This window comes from Delphinus delphis, chromosome 2, assembly GCF_949987515.2.
Source record: "Delphinus delphis chromosome 2, mDelDel1.2, whole genome shotgun sequence".
In the NCBI taxonomy this organism is placed as follows: domain Eukaryota; kingdom Metazoa; phylum Chordata; class Mammalia; order Artiodactyla; family Delphinidae; genus Delphinus; species Delphinus delphis.
In genome coordinates this window covers 62,607,847-62,620,513 of record NC_082684.1, presented here as the reverse complement: position 1 = coordinate 62,620,513, position 12,667 = coordinate 62,607,847, and the positions used below count along the sequence as shown (strand labels likewise).

The 12,667-nt window shown below is 42.7% G+C and overlaps 1 pseudogene; it reads left to right on the top strand.

Moving 5' to 3' along the window:
- The first annotated feature begins 586 nt into the window (after positions 1-586).
- Positions 587-10,969, top strand: LOC138413949 (ferritin light chain pseudogene; annotated as a pseudogene).
- Positions 10,970-12,667: the final 1,698 nt, after the last annotated feature.

The window sequence follows — 12,667 nt, the reverse complement described above, 5'->3', positions numbered from 1 at the left end:
TTGAACTTTTTAGCAAAGCATTTTTATGCTTTGGCTCCAAATTTCCCCTGGTCCACTGTTTTGCAAGAGCCTTAGCTTGTGTGCTTGGCTCACTTTATACAACGATATACCGTTGGGGGTGGACAGTACATTTTTTTGTGGCTAGGATCCTGTTTTAGATATATGCGAGGAGCTCACTGTATCAACAAACCGATTGGATGAATTATTTTGTAAAGCAAAAAATCCAACACATTTCTATTTGACGAGCAGAGTTTCTTAAGACAAGGCACACCTCAATATGCCCATCTCTTCTGCTGCCTGACCAGGAACACCTGCGACTATGTGAGCTCTCACCTTAGTTCAACTTGGTAGCAATTTGTTCTCTGGATGTTTGACTCCTGCCTGCTCAACTCTTCTGGGCAGGCTCTGCTCATTCCAGTTTCCTCCCACTTAAACAAACAATACGTTGCAACGTTTTACCACCGCCAAGTCTGGCCCCGGCCTCTGCCATGGCTCACCTCCCTGACCTCTCCTTCTAAGCCAGGCCCTCCTCAGCCTCTAGCAGCCCACAGCCCGTCCGAAGGCCCAATTCCCCAGGCTTATCCTCATGTCTGCAGAAGCCTTTCTGAGCCCTGACAATCACCTCGCACCCTACACAGACAAGGTCTCAGCACCTCTCAGGAATCTAGCTGCCGGGCTGCACCCCTCAGGCCTACAAGGCCCGTACTTGCCCAGCTCCAAGACCAAAGAAAGCGCACAGAGTCAGCGACAGGGACATCTAGGGTTTAACGGGCAGCAGGGGCTTACTTGTCAGAAGCAGGTCCTGGAGCAACACCCCACTACGTGCGTCAGGCGGCAAGCAGAACATGGCGGCTGTGCTCGCTCCCAGGGCAGGGGGAGGTTACCAGTTAGGGGATTGATATCAGGTTGGCTCATCGGTTACCAGGGAAACCAGCAGAGTGGCACGCCCCTCACCACCCCTTGATAAACATAATGGAGAGCTCTGATCTAAAGCTAGAACAATCACCAGCTGGGGCACGGGCAAGTAGGTAAGAAGGTCAGTCAGGTGAGTAGGGTGTAGGTGAAGCAGGCGCTGGTTAAGCCGGGGGGCGGGGGCGGGATGTACAGAGAGCAAGGGAACAGCCATCTTGGGTGGCCTGACCATACACCAGCATTTTATAATTCAGGGCTGCAGTGGGTGGTGTTTCTTGATGTAATTCAGAGTTTCTGTGGACAGCAATCTGTTTCACTCATTCACACGGTAAACCAGCATGCTACAGCCCAACGCCATAGTAAAGCACAGGACACGTGATGATAGCTCTTAGCCAGGCCAAGCCTGTACTCTAAGAGGCAGCCCTCTTACTAAGAGGCTGAAAAGGCCCTCCAAACTCAGGAGCCTGGGAGGGAGGGACAGGACGAAGCCTGGCCTACACGGGCTCTGTGCATTAGTTAAGACACCTAGCATGGAAGGGCCAATACAGAGTTACTGTCTATGGAAGCCACAGACATCCACTGCCCCCGGCCCCCAATCTCCACCAGTCCTCAATAGTCCAATTCCCTGACGCTAAATGTGTGATGACTCACAACTGTAGAGAAACACAAATTTACCATATGTACATATGTCATTGGTGTGTGTGACAGGCAGAAAAACGGCCCTCCAAAGATGTCCGCGTCCTAACCCCTGGAACCTGTGGATATGTTACCTTACACGGCAAAAGAGATGTTGTGATGAAGTCAAGGATTTGTGATGGGGAGAGTAGCCTGGATTATCCAGGTGGGCCCAATGTCATTGCATAGGTCCTTAAAATTGGAGAATCTCTCCCAGCTGTGGTCAAAGGGAGCCATGACTAAGGCTGGACAGTGAGAGGAGGAAATATTGCTGGCTCTGAAGGGCCACAAGCCAAGGAGTGTGGGCAGACTCCAGAAGCTGGAAAAGGTAAGGAAAGGAACGCAGCCCTGGTGACACCTTGATTTTAGCCCAGTGAGACCCATTTCAGACTTCTGACCTCCAGAACTGTATGAAAATAAAATTGTATCGTTTATATCCCTACGTCTGTGGCGATTTGTTGGCCCGCACAGGAAACGAATACAATCTGGAAGAGCAGTTTGCTGAAGTTGTTGCCACGGTTTATCTTACTTAAATGCTTTAAGAGCTTTCATCGCATCTCTCCCTCCCGGAGGTTTTCTGGAAACAAATTACTCCCTTGCCATTTAATTTTTCTTTTTCTTTTTTCTTTCACACACAGGCTGAGGGTTCACCAGGCTTATTCCACTGGAAGGCTCTAGCGATATTATCCCAGCGTAGAGTCCCTGACCAGAACAATCCACACAGGATGCTGCATTTTCTCCCTCAGTAAGGGGAGGGGGGGTGTGGAGGGTATTGTGTGAGGACAGTGAATGCATTAACCAAAGACACACTCCAGGGAAGAAGAATGAAAAGAAGATGTTTTGACCGGCTGACTGTGTTCAGCCCTGGAGTGTTCCCTCGAGTCTGAATTGCCGCTGACTGGGCAGTTTTCCCTGTAAAAGCTTCGGGATGACCAAGTGAAGGCCTGAGGGGAGAAGACAATAGCCGTGAAAGACTCAGAGATCTTATCCCTATAACCGTCCCCTCCCCAACCATGAAAAGTTAAGATCAACCACCAAATGTGGCCTCAGAAAAACGCCTAGTCAAGCAGTTGTTTCGCCCCTGCCTGTTGAACATTTGGGTCGCCCGATGCAAATGTTAAAGCTGTGTTCAAACCAGAAAAAATAAAAATAATAAGCTGTCAGAATAATTACTAAGAACATGCAAGGATTATACAAAGTAAACTGCAGCCTGCAAAAAAGAGAATTGCATGTTAGCTAATTGTTAATTTTAGCAATCGCTGTGGCTAATTACCACGGCTCACATTGACTATTAGCTTGATGCCCCAGCACCTGCTTTCTCCAATGAACAGATTTCTTCATCGCTAGCACAGGAGCAAAATGTGTAATTATTGGCCATCATTGGGGCGATTTTTCAGTGATTCTTTTGTGCGATGTGAATAAAGCATAATGACATATTTTATTAGAGGGCAAATAGCTGTTTGTTAATGGAAATGATTTGAAATCCCAAAAACTAGAAGCTAGGAGCATGTTTTCGGTATCAGCGTGAATTCAAATGTATTTTTCTTTTAACTCTTTATAAAAGGAGCATAGAAATCAAATCTAAACTGAGTATAATATATTTAATGATATGTACAAACACAGCATTGATTAATTACCTCAAATGCTTTCACTGGTACACCATTTATTTTGTTTCAGTCATGTGTTAAATTTTAGTATTTCATATTTAAATTCTTATTTCTTGGTCCGAGAGTCTTGGTGAAGCTGGCCTGCGTCACACCTCATTTCCTGCAGATCTCTCTTTTTATTGGTATACGTGGCACTTTCGGAGAGCGCTCTGAAAATCCAGGCTCATTGCTTTGAGAGCTGGGCACACCAGCGTTCACTGAAGAGACAGGCATGAATTAGGTTATCAACACCCAACTGTCAGTCACGGGGTGGATTGTACATTGTAAAGAAGGTGCCCTGAGGACAAGACTGGAGCTCTTTCAGGCTTGGAAATGACCTTCTTTTCTCTTTCATGACAAAATTGATAGATCTACTACGGAAACCTATCAAAGAATCAAAGTCATGTCCATCTTCATCTAAGGGATAGAAATGATCATATATGTGTGTATGCGCGTGTATATGTGCATGTGTGTGTGTGTTTCTCTACTGGAAAACAGTACTTCCATTGGCAATGATGCAACATAGCAAATAGGGTCTTTTCTTTCAACTTTGTCCCTGACAAGGTTCTCAAACCTCTGTCTATAGCCTCCATTTTCTTCTCCCACCCCCGCCCCCGCCCAGTCTTTGTATTCTTATAATGGGATAATAGTTCTAAATATGGTAGTTCTAAATATGGTAGTTCTAAATAGTTCTAAATATGGAGTATAAAATCCTCTGGAACTCTCAAATGCAAAAAAAATCCATTTAAGAATGGATTAATGAAGAATTAATACTAACATGATCAACATATCTCTGTTGTTTTGATCCAGCTCAGGGGTAAAAAGCTGGTTTGAAGACGGTGTTTAATTCCACCACACATTTATACCTTACTTGTGTGTCTAACTCTGAACACTCTGTGCTGAAGTCTTCCTAAACCATGACACAAGAAAAGGCACCTCTTGTTCTCCACAGCAAAGATTAAAGGGCTGTGCTTGAGATGTGTGTTTGCTGAGCTTTCGTCACTCCATTCCACTCAGGTTGGGTTATGAAAGTTGTGTATTTTCAAAGGTCACTGGAAGGCAAGCCCCTTCTGTCTTCTGAGTGTGGAGAACTGGCTCCTAATTGCCAGGCTTATTGTTTTATTACCGCTGTTTACAAACAGGGAGAAACTCCCTTTCTTCCCACAAGCCTCCCCACTAGTTTAAGATGTAGATAAGTTCAGTATTCAGGTTCACTGTTTGACCCATTAAACTGGTATTGAGGTATAATTTGTGTGTTTTCCCAGTACCGTTGCACATAGAATGGGGTTCATTTCCACACGTTTGAATAAATTTATCCAGTTCAGTGAACCTGTTGTGAAGCTCAGCAAAACTCAGTAGGTGGCTTTAAAGTCCTGTAATTAGCCCATTACAGAAAATCTGTACTTTGGATTTTTGCACGTTGGTTAATAAGCATAACATGTTTCATATATAAATAACATTACATTAAATGATGCAATATAAAGGAATTAAAGGCCAATGGAGTTAAACAAAATACTTGAAAGAGACCTCAAATTAGCATGTTTAATTCCAATTCACTGCACAGGAAAAGCCTCTGGCTCTTACTGTACCAGCTCCCCAAGAGCTCAGGATACCGCGGGCAGTGCGCAAGGGGCCGGGCTCTCCGTTTGCACGTCCTACCTGTCATCTGTCGACTTTGTGAAGCTTGGGATGGGTTTACATTTACCTCATTTCCCTTCGTTTCTGATCAGGGACAAGGAGACGAGTTGAAGGGGTAGAAGAAAAAAAGAAAAGAAAAAAAGACTTCAGCCCAGCTGTGACTTCCTGGGATGGGATTTGTGTGAGCACTTCCTCCATGATGAATGGGGGGTGCGGGGTGGGGGGAAGAGGACTGGCTGGCTCTTCCTTCCTCTCTGCTTGCTTTTCTCTCCCTCTCTCTCTCTCTCTTGCATCTGTTTGACAATCACTTCAGAATGAAGTGTTGTGCGAATGTCACGTAGACGGAATTTACCTTTAGAGTTTCAATCATTTTATCAGAAATTTTACTGCCAAACAAGCCTGTGTAATATTGCCTCACTCTGGCCTATTTGAAAAAGTCTTCCACCTTTCTATGGAATGAAGTTCTATTTCCATTTAAATACCAAATGTAGTGTAACGGTACAGTAAAGCTGCTCCTATGAATCAAGAACCAGTACAACACGAAGATGAAGTCGCTCTACGGTTATATAAAGATTGTAACCGAAAAGAGTTGAACTACCACTCAGTGGAGAATGTAAGCTTCACGAAGCCAAGAACCCTGACGGTCTTATTTGCCTTTATATTCCCCTGCCCCAGCACAGTTCATCCATTCATTTATTCATCCACTGTTTATCAAGCATCTTCTGCATACCAGGCACTGCAACAGGTTTTGGAGATGGTAAATAAAAGAAACTCTGAAGAAAGAAACTGGCTAATTGGCCAAAAATCAACCCTGCAAAATGAATGCATCAAATGGTCGATTACTGAATCACTAATTTGTCAGATTTACCAAATGTAGCTATCTATCAAAAACAAGTTTAACTGTACAATTTACAATTTTTATAGGATGGTCTTAGTCAGTTTTTATTTGCTTTTTATAGCAGCATTTTGAAGAACTATAATTTGTCAAAAGCTATGGATAGTTTACTCTTCTTATGGATAAAGAGTAAGTTACCCAAAATTTTAGTTATTTTTCTTAGAAATATACAGTCTGAAACAGATTTCTTTTTTTAAGTCATTTACAGTTTTGTCAACTCTTTAGCACTTCAAGGATTATTTTTGCCATTTTTCTAAGAGGAATAATGGCCTCGGTATATGATGTTGTTGCTTCATCATTTCCTATTATTATATTTCCTTATAATAATTATTACATTTCCTTCATTTTTTATTTTACCTATCTTTTTAGCATTTTTAGAATTTTTAACTAATCTTTTAAATTCTTTTTTGTAAATTTTAGTTTTATGGTAATATGTAAGTCAAATTTAAACTTCTGTCATTCATTTAATCATGCCAACCCCTCATGAGCCTCCTTACTTCCTTTATGTATCATTGAACACATTTGCCCTTTTATTTCAAAATTTTTGGTGCACTACAATCATGTAAAAGTACCTCAATTTCTCCTTGCTAGAAAATAAAAATGGAATCTTCGGCTACTTCTAATTTCTGTAATTGTCTAATATTTTCAAATTATAACCATGATTAATTAATATTCTTTTTACAATTGCTTGGTGGCATGGTGGACTTAACTTTTGTTTCTGGCAATTAAAATTTTAAATTACAGCATTATACATGGAATGAGATTGTTTCAACTGACTTAGTTTCCCCATCTTTCTGAATGCCACTTTGGATTTCTCTTTAAGCATTTTTACATTCTTTCACCAATGCCTCAAATGGCATATCAGCCTTGATTTTATATGACTAGCAGTTAGTGTCTAAAATCCCTGTGTTTCATGTTAATTTAGTTACTCTGAATCCCTCTTTAGCAATTTCACACTTAAGGGAATGAATGTCAGAATTAGGGTATTGGGCTTCCCTGGTGGCGCAGTGGTTGAGGATCTGCCTGCCAATGCAGGGGGACACAGGTTTGAGCCCTAGTCTGGGAGGATCCCGCATGCCGCGGAGCAGCTAGGCCCATGAGCCACAACTACTGAGCCTGCGCGTCTGGAGCCTGTGCTCCGCAGCAAGAAAGGCCGCAATAGTGAGAGGCCCGCGCACTGCAATGAGGAGTGGCCCCCGCTCGCCGCAACTAGAGAAAGCCCTCGCACAGAAACGAAGACCCAACACAGCTATAAATAAATAAATTTATATATATATATAAAAAAAGAATTAGGGTACTAATCTTTAAGCTTTGGTTACTGGTTACTAAATACCCTTTCCTGAATATTTAATATATACTCTAAAAGGCTAAACCATTCTATGATCCTTAGCTGTTAACAATCAAACTTTCCTTAAAATGCTTTATGAAGACAAAATTAAAACCAATGAACTTTATAGAAATCATCAAAAGCTGTTAAAACATTCTAATACAATTTGCTGTATAATTTATAACAGAAAAATAATCCACTCTGTTAAACTGGTACATTGCTAAATGCAGCAGTCACTCTGAAAACTGGGTTTCAGCAAATTATTTTTGCTGAAATCCAGTGACTCAGAGATAAAAATATTAAAACATAAAATAACATGGCCCCTGCCCTCATGGAGCTTACAAATGAGAGAGACAGGCATGAATCAAGGAATCCCATTTCCCAGGTTAATGATAACATGAGGGCATATCCTGGGGAACTGGCCTCATTAGGTAGGCCAGGTCTGGAAGGATTAAATTAACTAGGCGAAGCTGGGGGATATCGGCCCTCCCGGAAGAGAGAAAAGCATGTGCAAGGCCCAGGCCTACCGCGTGGATACATAAGAGGCCCCTACAACTGTCGAATGAATGAAAGATCTGTTGTTCGGGACTTCAGATTCGCTGAGCCCTCCCTCAGAAAACGATCCTCCTTGAAGCCTAGGGGTCCCTTGACCTGCCTCCTGCAGAGTGCCTGGGAGGCCTGCCCAGCTAAGACCAGCAGAGGCACAGGTGCTTCCTCTCACCCACACAGGGACAGCTCCTCTGCCCCTATCCCACCCTCGGTCCTGTCTCAAAGTTTTCCTAGAACAAGTTTTCCTTGTTGAAGGAGAACAGGAAACTTTCTGGCAGTAGCTGAAGGCATTGTCAGCCGTTACCAGCTCTCCGAAGACAGCATTCCTGGAGAATGTTATTAATAAGCTTCATCCTAAATAAGCCCACAGAACGTCAGCTCTCAGAGCACTTGCCTACATTTCAGACTTGTTTTCTTAGAATTTACTTCTCTGATGAGGAACAAGAGAATCTCTTTGGATGTGGTCTAAAATTCAGAGCCCAGGAACTCACCCTAAACCCACAGAATCAGAATTTTAGGGGAAAGGATCTGGGCCTATTCATTTTAACACCACCTCCCACCCACCCAGGTAATTTTACATCCTAAAATTTGCGAACCACTAGTATAAATGCTGAATAAATAAAACTTGAAGAAAATATTGTGGCAGGGTTTATCAGATGGGTTTTTACCTTTTTCTTTGAGTAAATGTTCGGTTTTTCTCTCACCTTTGTGTTGGAAATTTTGTATTGGATGAAGGGCATCGCTGTTCTTTCTACCCTAACGCCAAGCAGAAGGTTTCTCCAGGAGCTCTGTTATCGCTCCATGTATCAGCATGGATTTGCCTTGCAAACACTGGGGCTTGGGGTATCTGGGCCTTGGTGTATCCCAGGCTGACAGCCACAGCTCCCAGGTGGGCTAGGGGATCATCTCTTTCACACCTAAGCCCACCTCCCTGGTGTGAAACCCATTTCCATGCTCAGCTGTGTGACAGCACCTTCCCTACAAGTGAAGAGAAACGTTTGTGTCTTTACTCGGCCTCCTTTCGTTTCCTAACTGCACCCCAAACCGCCCATACCGTATAGAATTAGGTAGAAATGGGATTTTCAGTAAATTATTTTCGGTTGAAGATGGGTGTTTTTGCTGGACACACAGAGCATCATTGTCTAGAGTCCCTAGAGTAAGGTTTGCTCTGGGTAACCAGTTCCCACAAAAGTGTACAAATATCCCCTGAGTTCAACTGTTCCATGGGAAGCTCACTGAGGGGAGGGGGTGAAGAAAACTGTGAAGCTGGAAAAAAGGAAGGAGAAGGATTAAGACCTCAGATTATGGATGTAAACAGACCTGAGTCCTGCTTCTGCTCTTTCCCAGAATCGTAGTATAACTGGGAAAGACATCTAACCGCTCAGCGCAGTTCCCTCCCAGTGATGTGTGGGTAATAGCTTCTCCCTCATGTCTGGTTGTGAGGCTCAAATGAGACAACATTTATAAAATCCTCAGTACATCTCCTGGCATACAACCCTCAAAAAATGTCAGCTTTTATAATTTTTTAAAATAAACTATTTCTGCTTGATAACCTGAATGACAAATAGGCATCTAGGAAAGAGGCCAGGGTTGATTAGAGTTTATCTTTAACCAGACAAGGGGACAAAGTGAGAAATCCCATGATGTCACCCACACTGCACACAACTTTTTTGCCATAGGAGGAGAGGGACTGTTGGAATCTGGTCATTTCTCAAGGAATGAGGCACTACAGAAGCACAATGGACTTTCTGTGTGTGTACCTGAAAGGTTTTGGACTCTACGTTTGGAACTCTTTGCCATCATAATGATGGGTCCATGACCAGAATCCTCTTGGTAAAAGTTATTCACTCGAGATATTTATTGAATACTCACAATGCGTAAGGCACTAGAATCGGTTCAGACTGGATCCTACGCCCAAGATGCCTACAGTTAAGCAGGGGTGATGAAATGTATATAAACAACTGAGAGGTAGAAAGACAAATTGCTTTCATAGTTCAGTAGAGGGAGAGATTCCTTCTCAGTAGGACAGCAGAGAAAGCTTCATGGAGAAGAGAGCATTCGACCTAGGCCTTGAACGAGGAAAAGGAATTGGACAACCAGATTCGGGAGTGAGGAGAGCCCCAAAGAGAAGGCCCACCCCCAGTAAAAGCGGGATGTAGGAGAACAGATATGGAAAACGGGGAGTCATCTAGTTTGAGTGAACTACAATGAGGCCCTCTTTGTTGAAGTTTCCCAAGGAAACTAGGAGTTTACTTGGGAGTTTCCTTGGGAAACAGGAAAAGAAACTTTCTTTCTTAATGTAGACACTTAAAACAGGAAGCATCCCCTACATAGGTATTCTACTCAGTTTTTGAAAGAGAAAGGTTATTTCTTGGTAAATATTCCAGGTGAAAATATTGTCATTAGATTTTTATGGCAATGAAATAAAACCTCCAATGATGCAGAGACTAACAGTTCAACGTACAACAGATTTTCACTATTTGTGCCATCCTTTTTTTTTCTTTCTTTTTTAAATTAACTATAAAGACCCTGTTTACCTCTCAGGATGTGGTGAAGATTTGTTAGTTGATCACAATGACAGGAAATAGCTTATGAAAAGAATTATCCAGCAGTGCGCTCAGCGGTCCCCCAGATCTGGCTCTTGCTTTAACAGTGTTTGGACAAAAGAGACCTAGGTGCGCCCCTTGCTCCAGTCTCTGACCACCCTCCAACCTTTTTTCCAGTTGCAACCTTCGGAATCAGCCATCAGCTATCCTAGGCCACCGGGACCAGACAACACTGTTTTTTGAGTTTAGCTCCTTATTACTGATCAACCATAAGCTCCCAGATCATCAGAATTATTCCACCGATGTGGAGGCGAAAGTCAACCACCCGGTTAACATGCACCTGTGGGGCCTCCCACACCTACCTCTCTCTGGGCATCTACTTCCACCTCCACGATGTGGCCCTGGAGGGCGTGGGCCATTGTTTCCACGAATTGGCCAAGGAGAAGCGCAAGGGCGCCAAGCGTCTCTTGAAAATGCAAAACCAGGGCTGCGGAGGTGCAGAAGCCACCTCAAGAAGAATGGGGTAAAAACCCAGGACGCTGTGGAAGCCGGCATTCTCAGGGAGAAGAACCTGAACCCGCCCCTTTTGGATCTGCATGACCTGGGTTCTGTCCACGCAGAGCCCCAACTCTATGACTTCCTGGAGAGCCGCTTCCTAGAAGAGCAGGTGAAACTCATCAAGAAGATGAGCGACCACGTGATCAACCTCCGCAGGCTGGCTGGTGCCCAGGCGGGGTTGGGCGAGTATCTCTTCGAAAGGCTCACCCTCAAGCACGACTAGGAGCCTGCGAAGCCTAGCCGCCTTTGAGGAGCCCCTCTGGTGTCAGGGCTTCTGCCTGAAGCCCCGCTCCTCAGCCACCAGGCAGCTTTTTAACCACCCTGGGGCCCTCTCCCAAGTCTTGGAGCAAATGGAAACAATTAAGCGTTTTGCAGAAAAAAAAAAGAAAAATTATCCAGGTGATCCCCATGACCAGAGCATTTTTAATAACAGTTAATATGAAAACGCAGTTGACATTTCTCTCTCTCTGTTCTAACATACCAATATCTTTACTTATACAGTTATTTATATAACACTTGCCTGTACCACACAAAGATAGGAATGAAATCTTACCCTTAGTCTACCGCATTCTCCTTCTTTGGAAAGTCTCAGGAGGAACATTTCAGGGAGGAATAATTAGAAAAATGTTATCACTCACATTCTTGGGTTTACTATGAATCATTTCAAACGGTAAAACTCTAATTGTGACTTCTTATTTGTTCCATCGGTTAAAAAAAAATCATGAGCTAAAATAGGACAGAAATCACGTACAATTCTTTCTGGGCAGTGGCTATGCAGTTTGTTAAAGTTCTTAGGCATGAGCATTGGGCAAAGGCAGTAATACAATGACCCGGCACCCTCCCTGGGGCTTGTTGTGGGGGAGTGTAGCAAACAAGCCTTGTTTGTAGAGTGACAGAGGACTGCTATCTGCTTGCTATGCGAGAACATCATTTACCCAGATTAGACTAACAGTAACGAATTGGGGCTGTTTCCAACTCTGCAGTGTCACAGGCTGGATTTAACAGATGAGCTGTGTCATTTGCTAATGAGTTGCCTTCATTAGAGCGTTTGGCAGAGGAATTTTGGGTGTCACTCGATGGTCTGAATAAAAAGTTGCATGCGCTTAGGTCTTAGGTAAAAAAATAATTAGGATAGACTGTTCTTTCATTTCGCTAAAAAATAATCCTAAAACATAATTTTAAAGCCTAAAAAAAGTTCTTGAGCTAGAAAAGTTGCCTAGGAAAAAATAAAATGCTTGAAACAAGATATTATGTAGAATACGTATAATTAGAGTATGCCAGTAACATGTGTGAAGGACGGTAATGAGAAGAAAGGACTTAAAAGTGTGGGAAGAGAACATGTAAGAGACCTGCTAAAGTAGTTACCTCTGGTCAGAGAACTTTGTATGGTGGTCAGTGGGTGAAAGGAAATTTCTTTTTTGACTGTTTGAATAGTTAGCCTTTAAACGACTATATATTACCTTAAAATATTTTAAAAAATAACTTTCAACATGTTAATCAAGCGTTCTTAGTATCTGTAGTGTTTGCTTTATTATTATTATTCACTCTGAGCTTACCGCAAATCAATTTTTTCACGTTGTTGGATTACAAATAAGCGAAAAAAATAAATACATAAAACCCCATGCGAAAGCAGTTGGGATGGGGAGGGCTGAGGGAGATTAAAACAAAGCACTTCATTGCTCTGACTTTTACTCATTCCTTTCTTATATTCTACATTCTAAACCTCATAGAATCTCTCTGCAGACTTCATAATTTCAGTTTTACCCAACTCATCCACCTTACAATTATGAATATATGGACATAATTAACTGAATCACTTTGAGAGAAGAAAAAAAATACCCTAGTTAAGGCTAATTGGATGAATCATGAATGCCTGGAAGAATGCATTTCAATAAGGTGAAAAACTTTGGATAAAAATTTA